Genomic DNA, 15,776 nt, shown 5'->3' on the forward strand with positions numbered 1-15,776 from the left:
TAGTTCTGACATTCCCATTGGAAATGCTCCCTTAAAGTATGTAGGGTTTCACCAAATGAAAAATCCTCTGGAGGAGAGGCAGAAGAAATGGATTCCTCTGCATCTGAATCCGCATAAGCAGATAGGGGTTGCATGTCTTCATATTCAGAAACCTCAGAGTCATCGGACTCCTGGTCACATAAAACTGCTGGGGACAAGTCTCTTTTTCTTTTGGAAGGGTAGGCTGACTTTCCTTAATAAGCATGATAAGGTCATCCACCATTTTATGCATTTGAGATTCAGGCATGGAAGCAGGTGCCTGAGCTTGGGTCATCGTTTTTTTAAGCATAGTTCGAACCCTGGGCCTTAGAAACTCTGTAATTTTAGAAAGAACTGAAGACGTGAAAGAAGTTGTCAGTTTGTGTTGAGTATCGGCAGTGAGAAGAACTTCCTCGGAAGCCGGTGCCTGCAGTGGCTCCAGACCCATCCAAGGTAGAGACATATGCAGAATCCTTAGTCAAAGAATAGTCTTGCGGCAACGGGTCTCAGTAGCAGCCTGCAAATCCACAGAAGTGGGCATCAGGGGCTGTGAAAGTGCCTCACTGAGGACTGGAGAAATGACGACTAGCTTAACGGAAGCGTCGTTGGCAGTATTGGACCTGTGCAGTCTGTCTCTGTCTTTATCCTTATGTTTTTTCAGAAGATCAGTAGTCGGATGGCTTACCAAAGCCATATCGGAATACAGGGACTGAGAGCAAAAATATTTAGCTACAATAAGGTCCTGATGACGTATAGTTCTGGCATTGAACAAAGCACAAATGTGACAAGGAGGTACGTCATGGTCTGGGCCTAAATAGCTGATGCAGTAAGAATGGAAGTCTTGGTGCGGTATTTGCTTTCCACAGGTGAGACAATTGTTAACTTTTTCTGACATCGGTTAGAGCAAGAAAAAAGGATCCCCAATGGGGTACTTAGCTTTAGAAGACTTCAACTTCAATTCAGAAATGAAACTCGGATAACGGCCGATCGGCACTCATGTGAACTGCTTCTGTTTTGGGCTTCTCAACAAGAAAGACTGATGTAATGGTGTTGGCTGCCTGATTTTATACTACTGATGACCTGACATCAGTCCTGGAGTGACAGCAACCGACACAGAAATACTAAGCCTCTGGTATTTGGGCCGACTGAGAGCTACCCCTTGCAGGATAACCCAAGTGTGATGACTGTAACAGTGAAACACAAAGAGCATCTGGGGAGACAGAGAACGAGGCATTGCTGGTTGTAGATTTGACTGGTTTGGTATCAGGAGTAGGGGGCTGCTGCTTGGAAAGGGCGATTATAAATTCAGTAAAATGTTTGTTAAAAATGTTAGCTATGCTATCAGAATTGTTGTGGATGTTTGGGGTTGCTGTAGAAGATTTTCATGGGTGAAGGATTGAGTTTATAGCCATCCAGAATTTTTGAGGGTTTTTTGATATGTGTTTTGAATGTTATGATAGAAATTTATTTTATACGGTTTTATTTGTTTTTTTTGCCTTATTTCTAAGTTCCTGATACTGTTGTTTAGAAAAGTTTTTAGAAAGGCATTGGTGTCTCTGCTTAGCCAGGGGCATAGCTTGATTTTACTCTGATCATTCTAACAGGGGCATGTGCATTTAATATATCTGAAAATGATTTATTAAAGTGGTTTAGTGCATCATCTAGGTCAAGGTATTTGAGTGGAGTCCAATTGCACCTTTGTAGGTCAGCTAGGAAGTTGTCAAGATTAAAGTTATGTTTTTTTCTAAGTTGTTTAAACATAGTAGGTTTTGGTAGGAATATATGTTATCGTATAAGAAATGTGGCTAGGTGGTCGCTCAGACCATCAGGAAGGCAACATGATTGGAATGAGTGAGAGGAGTTATTTAGTATATCCAGTCCAAGGTTGATTGTTTTTTTATTAGCTTTGTCTATTAAGGTAGGTTCTTGAATAGTTTGTGTAAAACCATGCAAGTTTATGTGATGGATGGGGTGATCTGTATCACATGCAAGCCAGTCTAAATTAAAATCACCCAGTATGAATGTCTCCTGACTAAGGGTATTACTTACCCAGTACAATAGATATTCTATAATTGGGGCATTATTTCTAGGTGGGATATAGCAGCCAATTATATTAAGTGTTTTTCTTGAATTTATAGTTAGTGTGGTATAGATGTGATTTCGATACTGTCGAGTTGTGGGGTTTTGCAGTCAAGGAAAGTTAAAGTGAGATGGTCTTTAAAGAAGATAGCAACTTCACCTCCTCTTTTGTTGAGTCTATCCACCCGTAGTATGGAGTAACCTGGGGGTAGTATTTCATTATCTTTCGTACCTGGTTTTAGCCATGTTTCAGTGATTATTACCATGTCTGGGGAGTATGTGGCTACAGTGGCATGGAGGATGTCTGATTTGTTGGCTATACTTCTAATATTAATGTTCATTAGCAATAGGTCTGACTTTTTTCTGTTTAGGATTGGAAGTGTAGGGGTGTTGAGACTAGAGTGACTAGGAGGGTTGGTGTCATTTGAGAGTGGTCCAGGGTTTGGGTGGATGTCACAAATAAACAGTAGCCTAGAGGCAATGTTGGTAAGTAATTTCAATCATTTGATAAGCTCATTGTTGAATAACTGAGGGTTACAGTGACTATCTTTAGTAGGTATTATTTTAAGTGGAAATATTGGAGGCTAGTAATACTGACAAGTGTAGGAGAGATGCTGAGATATGTACATGGAGTAGCATGGTAAGGTGGATTTGTGGTGTGATGAAAAGTGGGTGTCTGGAATGTGTTGTGGTGATAAGTAGTGAGGTGAGACAGTAATGTGAGCGTAGTAAGAAGTGATAGATAAAGCATGAGCATGTTATAGGTCTAGGAGGAGGAAACAGGATGTTATTTGTTTGGTGTAATTGATGGATTGGATGGATGAAGCATAAACCAAAAAGAACACGCAATTCTGTATGCCACCACTACCAAATGTTTCAATAGCAGTGACAACGTCTCCAATGAGAGAAACACACACAACTTTAATAACTTTAATCCAACCCAGACAGTTAAGCGCTTTCATCCCATTCAGGGACTTCTTCAGAAGTGTTCAAAAGTATTTAAAATCCCCATTAAATAATTAACAAACAAAACATGTGATTTTAAAACAAACAATGAAATGCATAATACATAAAAGTCCTATCTATTAACATAAATATGTGTGTGTGTGTGTGTGTGTGTGTGTGTGTGTGTGTGTGTGTGTGTGTGTGTGTGTGTGTGTGTGTGTGTGTGTGTGTATGTATGTATATATTCATATTTATATAAATATATATATATATATATATATATATATATATATATATATATATATATATTTTGCAAATATAATAAAACCTTTTGCATTTAAATTTTATAGATAAAACATCCAAAATACACTTATGTAAACTGTATAAAAAATACACATAAACAACACTAAACTTCCAGTGCTCTCAGTTTTAGCATAGGGTTGACAGAACATGATTCATTCAACCCTGGCTCCTTCAAGGCATTTAGATTTAACTGTTATAGTAATTCTCTTTGAAGTAAATGACCATCTAACATAAACTCCCTTGTTCAATAACTAAAAATTAAAAATTATGCATAGGATGGTTTTATATATATATATATATATATATATATATATGTGTATATATATATATATATATATATATATATATATATATATATATATATATATATATATATATATATATATATGGGTCACCTTCAGATGCCCGACAACGCGTTTCGCCGACACAGAATCCGACGGGACGAAAACACCGACAACGCAGATGACCGACAAGGTGAGTACCCGACGGACTCGGTAAGTGTGCGATAGAGTGAGGGATTTAGTGTTAGGGAGCGGACAGGTAAGTGTGCGATAGTGAGGGACTGTGGGTTTAGGGGTGGGTTAAGTGAGTTAGGGTTAGGGTGCAGGTAGGGTGTGTGTGCGATAGTGAGGGACTGTGGGTTTAGGGGTGGGTTAAGTGAGTTAGGGTTAGGGTGCAGGTAGGGTGAGTGTGCGGTAGTGTCGGACCTTGGGGTTAGGGGTGGGTAAGTGAGTTAGGGTTAGGGTGCAGGTAGGGTGAGTGTGCGGTAGTGTCGGATCTTGGGGTTAGGAGGGTAAGTGAGTTAGGGTTAGGGTGCAGGTAGGGTAAGTGTGCGGTAGTGTCGGACCTTAGGGTTAGGGTTTGGGTTAGGGATAGTGGATATGTTATGTAGTGTACTGTGTTGTTTACGTGTAGTGTGTTGGTGTAATGGTTTTCGGTGTTTTGCGTTGTCGGTATTTTTTGTTGTTGGTCTTTTGGTGTCGGTGATTAGTGTGTCGGCGAAACGCGATTTCGGGGATATAAAGGTGATCCATATATATATATATATATATATATATATATATATATAGCGTTGGTGTTTCTACCCTTCCTAATGTCGAGATGATGCTTTTACATTCTTTCTCTTAGCTTTCTGGATGTTTTCCCAACATAAAACGCTGGGCAGCCATTATAACACATGATATAAACCCCTTGGAATGAATCACAATTGTAATGCCCATTAATTCTATACTCCTTCCCTCCAATAATAACACTTTCCCATATAAAAATATTCTTGCATTGTGCACAACGCCCACACTTGACCATACCTGTTTTTTTCCACAGTAATAACTGAATGATTTTTTCTTTCTAACAAGATTTTTATTTTTCCTATATTCCACAAATGGCTTTTCACATAGTAATTTTATTACATTGCTGTCTGCTGAAAAAATTATCCATTTTTTCATAACGCAATTAAAAATATTATAATTATTAACCGTAAAGGTTAAAATAAAAGGTTTTGTACTATATCCTTTATGCACACTTCCATAGCCTTCTCCATTATGGTCAGGCAATATAGAGGTAGATTGTACATCTTCCATGACATCATTAGGCTTTCATAGCAAAGGAGTATAAAAAACACATAATATTTTTCGGGTCTGTATTAGAACATCAAAGTTTCAAAACTTCGAATGTTCTAATATCGAACCCTATTCAGCGAAAGCTGAAAATATCGAAGCAACAGAAAACCACATTTTTTCCTAGGGAAAGAATTTGGTTGTCCATTTCTGTTGCTTCGGTATTTTCAGTGCTGTGGTGGAAAGTTATGGGTTGGGTTTAGGTAAGTGTGCAAATGAGTGCAGGTTATGGTAGTTAGGGTTAGGGTGCGGGTTAGGTATGTGTACGATTGTGTGGACATGAGGGTTAGGGCGGGTTAGGTGAGTTAGGGTTAGGGCGCAGGTCAGGTAAGTGTGCGATTGTGTGGACGTGAGGGTTAGGGCGGGGTAGATGAGTTAGGGTTAGGGAGCAGGTGATGTGAGTGTGTGATAGTGACAGACCTTAGGGTTAGGGTTTGGGTTAAGGTAAGTGGATAGTCAGTGGTGTGTGTTCATAGGTTCATAGGTAGGTACTAGGCTATTGGCCCTAGGGCCTATATAAGCCTAGCCAAAGGTGCCCTGGCTTTCGCCACCCAAGAAAATTATTTTCCTGTGCCACTGTCAAGCAGAGCCACAGAAGTGATCCCCAGGGTGAATTTCCTATCTCCCATCCAATCATCAAGATTTTTCTTGAACAGTGCTAATGAGGAGCTTTGTTTTATATAGATAGGTAGTTTGTTCCAGAGTATGGGAAGTCTCTGGGACAGGAATCTATCCCTCCAGCATGTTCTGTTTATTGTGGTGATGAGGTTTAGGTCCCTAGAGAGTGTAGCTCATAGGGATTGGGATTTCTTTAAGTGGAGCATGTCTAAAAGCTCTGGGTTTGACATAGCTTTGTGTGTTAGGCAGAGATCGCCTCTGAGTAGGCGATATGCAACGGAGTAAAACTGCAGTTTTTTGAGACGGTCTGCATAGGGCATCTCTTTGAGGCCTGTAATCCAGTTGTTGTAGATGTCTTGTGAGGTACATACCAAAAGGGGCATTGTACTCTATAATGGGTCTAATGAGTGACGAGTAGAGGGGAACAATGACCTCTTTTTTCCTGGATGAGAAACCTTTTGTGATGAGGTGTGCCACATAGAAGGATTTCCTGACTACTGTCGCGATGTGATTATCAAAATAGAGACTACTGTCCATCTGTGTCCCAAGGTCTCTTATCACACTTTCGGTGTTAAGTAGACTACCACCTATGTGGTAGTTCATGGGTACTGAGTTTTTACCAAAAGGAATGACAATGCACTTTTTGGCATTGAGCTTGAGGCCATGGCTTTGACACCAGGCATCTGTCTCAGCAAGGCCCTTTTGTAGGATGTCCATATCTTTTGGAGTTTTGATTATGGCTCCTAGTTTGCAGTCATCTGCGAACTTCATTAGCCAAAGACCTTCTGTGTTGGCCTGTACTTCAGAGAAGTAGATACCAAACAGGAGAGGACCCAGGACTGAACCCTGTGGTACTCCACTTGTCACTGGTCTGAAGCTAGATTTGGAGTCTGCTACTTTCACAGTGTGGGTTCTGTCAGTAAGCCAGTTGGCAACCCATCTTGTGACATAGGGATTTATACCTAGTTTAGTGAGTTTATCTATAATTCCAGAGTGGGGGGTGGTGTCAAAAGCCTTGGCAAATCTAGATAGGCTGTGTGAACCACCTTACCCTCATCTACGGCTTTGGTGACTGCTTCAAAAAAGTCTATCAGGTTTAGGAGACATGATCTGCCTTTTACAAACCCGAAGTGGGTGGGGTCCTGAGTTTGGAGATTACCAATGTCATTGTTTATAAGTTCCATGATAATACGCTCCATAGCCTTGCAGACCAGGCTCGTTAGGCTAATGGGGAGGTATTTTCCAGGGTCTGTGGTGGCTACCCCTTTATGGAGTGGGATAACTGTCACTGTGCACCATTCAGTGGGCACAGAGCCTGAGGTGAGGCTATGATTGAAGATGGTACTTAGGTGGGGTGCCAGTTCATTCTGTAGTTCATGTAGAACACAACCTGGGATGTCGTGAGGTCCCATGGATGCTGTGTTCTTGGCTTTGGATAGTGTGTTTTTTACCTGTGCAGCCGTGATTACAGGAGCTTTGCATTCTTCTGGTATAGAGATGGGCCCTTTAGGGGATAACAGAGGGGTAAATTAAGCACTGAACCTATCTGCCAGGATGTTGGCAATATCCGTTGGTTCTGTATATTTAGTGTCATTGTGCTGTAACTCAGAGCAGATCTGAGTGTTGCCATTGAGATTCTTGACATAGCTATAGAATGCTTTGTGGTTGTCTTTAGAGTCAGTGGCGATTTTGTTTTCATAACTAGTTTTGGAGGATTTTATGAGGGATCTCAGCTTCTTACTGAAGCTGACCAAGGAGTTTCTCCAATCATGGGATTTTACTCTTTTTTGCAACAGTTTCTTTCTTCTGTTGTAGAGTTTGTTTATGGCAGGGGACCACCAGATTGGCTTCCTTTTTTTGGAGGATAGCATCTTGGTTCTGTTAGGGATTGCACGATCCATGCACTCATGTAAGTGCTTATAAAGTGCATTTGTGTAGGATTCAGCAGTCATACCTCTATTGTCCATCAGCATGGGTGTTGTGAAGTTTGCCACTTCTGTCTTAAGAAGCGTAAAGTTGGCTTTGGAGAAATTTTTTATTGTAGTTTCCCTAATGGGGGGTGGGGGAGGGATGTGGATGTCTAGGGTGATTAGCTTATGGTCGGATCTGACCAACGAGGAATTGACCTCTGGTGTGGAGCACCGGTTGCCCATGTTGGTAATAACCAGGTCTAGGATATTGCTGCCCCTGGTGGGGGTGTGGATAAGTTGATCCATGGCATTGGAATTTATGAATTCCAGAAAACATTGAGCACAAGAGTTGGTACATGACTAGTTTTCCCAGTTAATGGTAGGGCAGTTGAAATCGCCCATTATTAGGGTGTTAGGTTGTACCCTAATATTTTCCAGTGTATTAAGAAATGAGGAGTGGGAATCCGGGGGCATGATGGGGGATCTGTAGCAAGCTACAATTTGGATTGCGGTCTTGCCCGGAGTTAGTTGCACTTGGATAATCTTGGATGCATTATGCTGAGCCACTAGCCTGGAGGTGTGGCTATTCTTAATGAATATGGACACACCTCTGCCTTTAGTGTTTCATTCCAGGTTAGGCGGCCAAAAGGTGTGGTATGATTTATAGCCTGGTAATGCAGGGGTACTCTCTGGAGCCTTGAACCAGGTCTCTGTCACTGCACAGATGTCGATGTTCTCCATTTTAAGGAGTGCCTCGAGAGAGTGCATTTTGATGTTTAGACTTCTAGCATTGAGTAGCAATACCCTCAGATTTTTCTTGCCTGTACCTGTTAGGGTGGTGAATTTGTAATTTGAACCTTGCCTAAAAAAGGCACTATAGGGGTGGCTAGAGCCTTAGCTGGTATCCGGAATCCCAGGGGTGACAGGTGCAGGCCATCTCTGGCAAAGCATCATGGCTTGTCAATCATGTCATCCCAGGCAGACAGATACTGGATCCCCTTAGAATGACACCAGAAGCTTAGCCAATTGTTGAAGTCAATCATTTTGTCCTTGTACTGTGGTATCATTCTGGGTGATGGCAGGATGCTACTCAGGGCTAGGGTCATACCTGCCTGGGCTACAAGATCGGACAGCTCCTCCATGTCCCTTTTCATGTAGTCCAGGGAGGTACATCTCAGGTCATTCTCACCAACATGGACAATGACAGAGTCATATTTGTACTTGTTGTGGAGTGACCTGAGTGCATGCGTTATGTGGTGGATTCTGGCACCTGACAGGCAGCTGACAGTAACTTTCTCCTTGTTTAGCCTGGTGAGTGGAACATCAGTGTGCCTGACTATAGAGTCACCTATGACTAGAGTGTTGGATACGTTGTTATGCCTTATGGGCTGTGGTATAGTTTAGTGTAGGATTAGGTGTAAGATTTTAGGAGTATGTGTGTGGATTGCTGTTTGTTTGGTGTGCTTGTGTTGTGTGTATGTGTTTTGGAACAGCAAATGTTTTCCCTAGGAAAAGATTCGCTGTTCTGTATATTCGATGTTTTTGTCTTTTGCTGAATAGGGTTCAATATTAGAACATTCGAAGTTTTGAAACTTTGATGTTCTAATATAGACCCTATTTTTTCGGAGACTTCCTTGTTTATAGTCAAAAGAAATTCACTAGGATATTCATGCTTACCAAACATCTCTATAAGTTTTTCACACTCACTATTAATGACATCATCTTCAGTTATCATCCTGGCTAACCTCACTAACTGTACTTTCACTAAGGCCTTCTTCTGATGTTTGTGGTGCCAGCTGCTATAATGGTGATAGGAATTACAAAAGGTACCTTTCCTCTGAATATTAGAACTGAAAAACTTCTTGTCTCTATTTTTTGAAACTTCAACAATCAAAAACGTAATAGTCTCCGAACTATACGAATGGCAACATTTAGAAACTCAGTTGTACTATTAATATAACTAAACAACTCAAGGAGTCTATCCTCTCTATCAGTCCAAAGGATGAATATATCATACAAAAAACAGGTGTAATATGCCCAACAGTCACAATATCTGCTGTTAAAAATATACATCAATTCCCATTAAGCCATCACCAAATTTGCAAAACTGGGGCACAGGGTGCCCCCATTGCTACTCCAGTTACCTGTTTAAAAAGCTGGCCTTCAAAATAAAGAAAGTTATTTGATAGCACTATTTCCATAAGACTGACCATCATATTAATCTTGTCACAATCCGTTACTTGTATGTGGAATAAAACCTCTTCAAGGCAACTAAGACCCACATCATGTGGAATTACTGAATATAGGTTAACATCAATACTTACAAATATACGTTTGTCACCATAAACAATCCTATTGATGTTATTTAAAAAAATCCCAGGAATCCTGACATCCAGTAGCTTGGTGATGGATTCTTTCAACATACTAGCCAAATATTTAGCTATATAATGAGTTTTTATCTATTAGCATCGACTATAGGCCTGACAGGAGGGATCGGTTATACTTTTATGCAATTTAGGTATTCCAAAAATACTTGCAATAACTGGCTAACTATTCTTGATGAATACATATTCTTCCTGACTAATTTGTCCCTACATTAGCATATCATATAATGCCATGTCAATCTATGCAAAGGCTATATTCAATTCATTCCGTGAAATCTCAATATAAGTTTCACTTAATAATAAAGCAATTATTCTATTGCTACAATCCTCTGTACTCATAATAATCAGCCCACCCCCTTATCGGGCTTCATCAGTCTTATATTCTTATGACTGGATGGCTCTTTGCATAGTTTCTGTTCTTGTAACATCATATTATAACATTTGGCTTTAGGGGTAACATATCTCTAATATCAGTCTTACATAACTTTTCAAACATATGCACCATGTGATTCAATGGAGGATTAAACGTATTAGATTTCTGAAGCACATTACTATCCCAGTTGACGTTCACATTATTAAACCATAAAGCCAGATTGAGTTTCCAGGTAAACAATTTCAAATCAATGATAGCCTCTGCTATGTTGGTTCTTTTTGTTGGTACAAAATGTAAACCTTTAAATAATAAGTTGGCACGCAACACATTATATTCTTTGTTAGTGAACTTGTATAGAGTAAAATCATTAAAACAGTTTTTTACCAGGTGAGGAAAAGAAACATCATCAAAGTTTCTTTTCCTCACCTGGTAAAAAAAGAATTGTACTGATTTCTTTCCTAGCAGCAGAATGTGTGTGTGTGTGTGTGTGTGTGTGTGTGTGTGTGTGTGTGTGTGTGTGTGTGTGTGTGTGTGTGTGTGTGTGTGTGTGTGTGTGTGTGTGCGCGTGTGTGTGTGTGTGTGTGTGTGTGTGTGTGTGTATGTGTGTGTAACAAAGCATCAACTAAATGGCTGATATTTTTTTTAATTATTATTGCCACAGGAAAATAGGAATAACACAAGCAGCCAATCACATGGACCATAAGATGCACAGCCATATACACCTTTAGTACAAAATCTAAAAAGTTCTTGTCAAACACTTAATACATCTGACCTCTCAAATCAAGCAGGTCCTTACAATATAAGCCTGGTGTAAATTTGTATCTACACATCCACACACATACACACACACACACACATATATATATATATATATATATATATATATATATATATATGTGTGTGTGTGTGTGTGTGTATTATATGTGTACTTTATATATATATATATATATATATATATATATATATATATATATATATAAAAATATATATGCGTGTATGCATTTTCACATTGGACAAAAAGTCCCATTTTACAATAACTAGCTTCTGCTGTATAAGAGACTATGTGCTGATTATTTGGATTTATTTATTTGTATTAATCAAGTTAGAGCAAGACCCACATAGAACATTTTCAGACTCAGCCTAGGAGCATTGTATGGCTACGTGACTTGTTCACAATCTCACTGTAGGCAGAAACTGAAGGAATTGAACTCTGGACAGCATGACAGAGTTAATTAACAGCTCAAAGTCATAATTATCAGTACTAAGATTATTATTGTGTTACTAAAGCATGGTATTTCATATAGATTTTCATTTTTTATTTCGTGGTACAGTGATACAATGATCAGTGCTGCTGTTCTGTATGTCTAGCATCTGGGATTTGAGGTTTAATCCTTGGCTGGCCAGGTGAAGACTATATGTTTTCCTTGAGTCCAGATGGGCTTTTTATGGTATTCTTGTTGCATCTTGCAAACATGCTACTTTAGGTGGCCATCTTCAAACAAAAAAAATAAATATATGTCCGCATGTTTATGTTATTAAATAAAATAAACATACTGAGTAATCTAACCATCAGCATCCCTCTCAATTTGATCTGTGGTGACCCTCATTGACCTTACATTTTCCTTATTTCAATGGCTGCAAGCCTGCTTTTAAGACTCTGGAAGTTAATGCATTCAGCTGTACTAAATATGCTAACATCATCTCCCAGTGTATACCATCTAAAAATTGATCTTGTCATACAATGTCCCTGGATTCAAGCATCCGATTTCAGCTAGAACGTAATCTCTGCTTTTTATACCCACTTGGGATTCTGTGTCTGCCTGAATGCCTTTTGTCATAGATACTAATGATGCATTTACCCTGTTGTACATTTGTCATCTTTTATTCTTAAAATGCTCACTCCATCTCAGGGAATGAAACTTGGGTGCATATGTTTTTTTTTTCTAGCAGTGGTCAGGCAACAGCAGTTTTCACTACTGATTTATTGGAATCATCCCTAAGGTGGTCATTGCTCATCTTTGCTTTTAGATTGATGGTTTTAATGTGGCAGAGTGTATGTAACAGCTGCAGCTTGGAGCAAGGATGAATTCCATTAGCTATTGGTCATATCTCAGCTTGCCACTTATAGGTACCCTATTTATCTTTACAAGGAAGAAGGCAGGCATACCTTATCTGATACACACAAAATGAAAATGAAAAATAAACATATACTGAAAGCAGCAGACATTTGTGTTAGTTTTCAAGGGAGAAGTTATACTGATACGTCAAATTAATTCTTCTGTTTATTTATTCTAGCACTAATATTTTATTTGTAACATAGTCTACAAGTGAACCAAATATAATCTAATAGATTTTGATTTATGTTGCAAGTAGGGAAAAGGATAAGAGTGCACTGGGACTATACTGCATGATACCTCAACATTAATTTTGCATGCCATTATTTTATAAATTATGTCTTTGCCAAGTAATAGACAAAGCAGTGGACTCTCCCTTGATTTGTGGGTTATAAAAGGAATGCAGCATTTACATGGTATGGTGGCTTAGTGGTTAAGGTTTCTTCCTCACTGTCTTGGGGTTCCTTTAAACCTGCAGTGACTTTCTTTGTGGAACTGCATGTTTTACCAATGTCCATGTTGGTTTGCTACAGGTGCTCCAGTTTTCCATCTCTTCTAGTAACATCCTGGAATTAATACTTAGCAATAGGCCTGGAAACTTTGGATAACTGTGGCATTATAGCATTTCTTAAGGAAAAAAATCCAGTTGGATTAAGTAGGGGAAGTACCATTAAAGTATAAACAGTTCTAATAGAAATACATATGTCTGCTTTAGACAAACTCATAATCCAGAAAATCAACACATAAATTAGGACTTTCTAAACCACATTGGTGGAATAAGATAGATACACTTATTAGGAAGAAAAGATGCAAAGTCTACATGTATTTATTATATGCATTATATTTATCACATTTATTGTTGTTGTGGCAAGCTGCTGCATGCTGGAAAACTGGACTCTTACCTATCAGATCTGACTACAGTTCTGATCTCTAAACAACATGGGAAGTGACTTCATTTCATTCTGTAATTGCACTTGAGTTAACTTTGTGATTATTGTTTTAACTTTGTGCCTAGTTAGTTGAAACATTTATTCAATGGGATGGTTACTGTTTTTACTTATTAGAGAAGGGGAAGCAAACTTTGTTCAAACATTAAACTGCTATTGGCTTGCTAGCATTACATGTCCTGATTGGCTTCCAGGTTGTTTGCAACTAATTTATTCTAAAACTCCAAAAACATAAAGGGCGACAGGCTTTCTGGAACACAAATCCACATTTATTTTAAATATTAAAACACACCATTAAGCGCTTTCGTCGTCCAATCATGACTTAATCAGAATAAAAATCACTATATTATGATGAAGTCATGATTGGATGATGAAAGGGCTTGATGGTGTGTTTTAATATTTAAAATAAAAGTTGATTTGCGTTCCGGACAGCCTGTCACCCTTTATGTTTTTGGAGCTTTAGTTTGTGTTTGTTTCCTGGCTTTTACTAATTTATTTTATATTAAAATACAAGGCTTTTTGTCTATTTGTGCTGAGCTGCTGCTGCACATATTGTACAACTGATTGTCTACTGTTTTCTACTGATCGACATTTCTGAATTATACCCCAAACCACCCTTGCTACGTATTGAACTGTCAGCTAAATATTTAGCACCTAGTTAGTCTTAATTTACTGTATCTTATCTAAAGTATTACACTGAGCCTAATTATACTGATTCCTGTATCAGTTTACTAGACACCATGGAACCACAGTCTGCAGGGACACATTCTGTTGCCAGATTCTTGCAGGAGGCACAGTTAATCAGTGTATTAACTATATTATACTACTAACAATCTCTTACTGTTACCAGACAGAGAATCCATTTGCAAGAGGTGTGGATACACACTAAAACTGGAATGAAACCTCTCGCAACTCTCATTTACCCATGTGACCACACTGCTCAGTCCACACTGACACCATTACATTACCCACACATATACTACCACATCACATCACCAACACCAAATCTACTTACGTAAGGGTACTAAGAAATTCTCTCTCAAAGTTTCATGGGTTCCCCAGTAAATGTACTAATGTGCCTAGACTTCAGCAGCACAATAACACCTTGCCCACTAAACACTCTACTATTCCCCCCACAACCATGGGTCAGAGAAGCAGTACACAGAAGCCAATAGAGCAGCCAGAGCATACTGATACATATAATAATGTCCATAGGTGATTCAATTATTAGACATACTGATGTTCCACTTACTAGGCTGAGCAAAAATAGAGCAACAGTCAGCTGTCTGTCAGGTACCAGGATTTAGAATGACTGCCAACACACTTATTACACATCACCCCAAATATTGATACAGCCTGGACATTGCACATATGGGAGTGAACGCCTTTCGATGCTCTAACTTAAAAAATATAAAGACAGACATGTTTGAGCTCTCCTCAAATGTATCAGAGGTTGGAAAATAGTTAGTCTTGGGCAGTATCCTGCCAACGTCTGTGCTGGATACTACAATATAAGCATAAAATAATTAAATTCAACAATTGTCTCAGTGGTTGGTGTCATTCCAGGAGGTTAAATGTGTGTCACCTTGGGAGGGATATTTATTTTATTTATTCTGAATTTGTTAACTGAGGTAGAGCACATCATTAGGAATGGCATGCACCTCTCTCCTCAGGGCTTCTACATATTGGCCAAGACATTTTTTACCACCATAGTCCTCTTTGTAGGCACAATAAGTTTCCTACTCCTGCCAAACTAGCCAATTCCAGTCAAACCAATACCATTGTGACACTACTGAGTGCTAGATGCTTGATCAAAAAATTGCTTGCAATCAAATTCTTCATCACCATCTTCACCCTTGAAATCATCCACATTTTTGTGAGACAGGTTAGATTTATCCTGCTGATGATGTGTTATAAAAGTAATCCTGCTCAGTATGAGAGGAACCACATGTTCAGATATTTGGTGTATGTGCTTCACATACTATTCCCATTTCTGGCACTACAGAAAAATGTCACATTTGAATATATGCCCTTTGTAAACCCTTTGAACTCATTGGATAGACAACTAGCTTAGGGACATAAGCCACACAGTAAGGATTGGTGGATTGTTGGTAGACTTTTTCCAAAAAAACTCATAACTAGTGGTGTCCCCCAGAGTTCCTGATACCTCTTCTCTTAGCACCTACTTCGCTGTTGTTAAAACCAACATCATGGGCCTTTGCTTATGACTTCAAACTCTGAGCTGACATCACCTGACCTTAAGAAACTTGTATCTTCCAAAAGGGTCTGTTACATACAGGTTTATGGTGTCAGGGCCATGGACTGAAGCTAAATGCAAAGCAGTGTAGCACTATGCCCTTTGGGAAACAGAAGCTCCCCTATACCAGCCACATAAATGACACCTCCAAAAAGAGATATTGTCATTAGAGACCTGGTCACATTCATAGACAATGAACTCTACTTTGACTA

The sequence above is a fragment of the Protopterus annectens genome, chromosome 1.part1, assembly GCF_019279795.1.
Source record: "Protopterus annectens isolate FY-2018-M chromosome 1.part1, PAN1.0, whole genome shotgun sequence".
NCBI classification, from domain to species: domain Eukaryota; kingdom Metazoa; phylum Chordata; order Ceratodontiformes; family Protopteridae; genus Protopterus; species Protopterus annectens.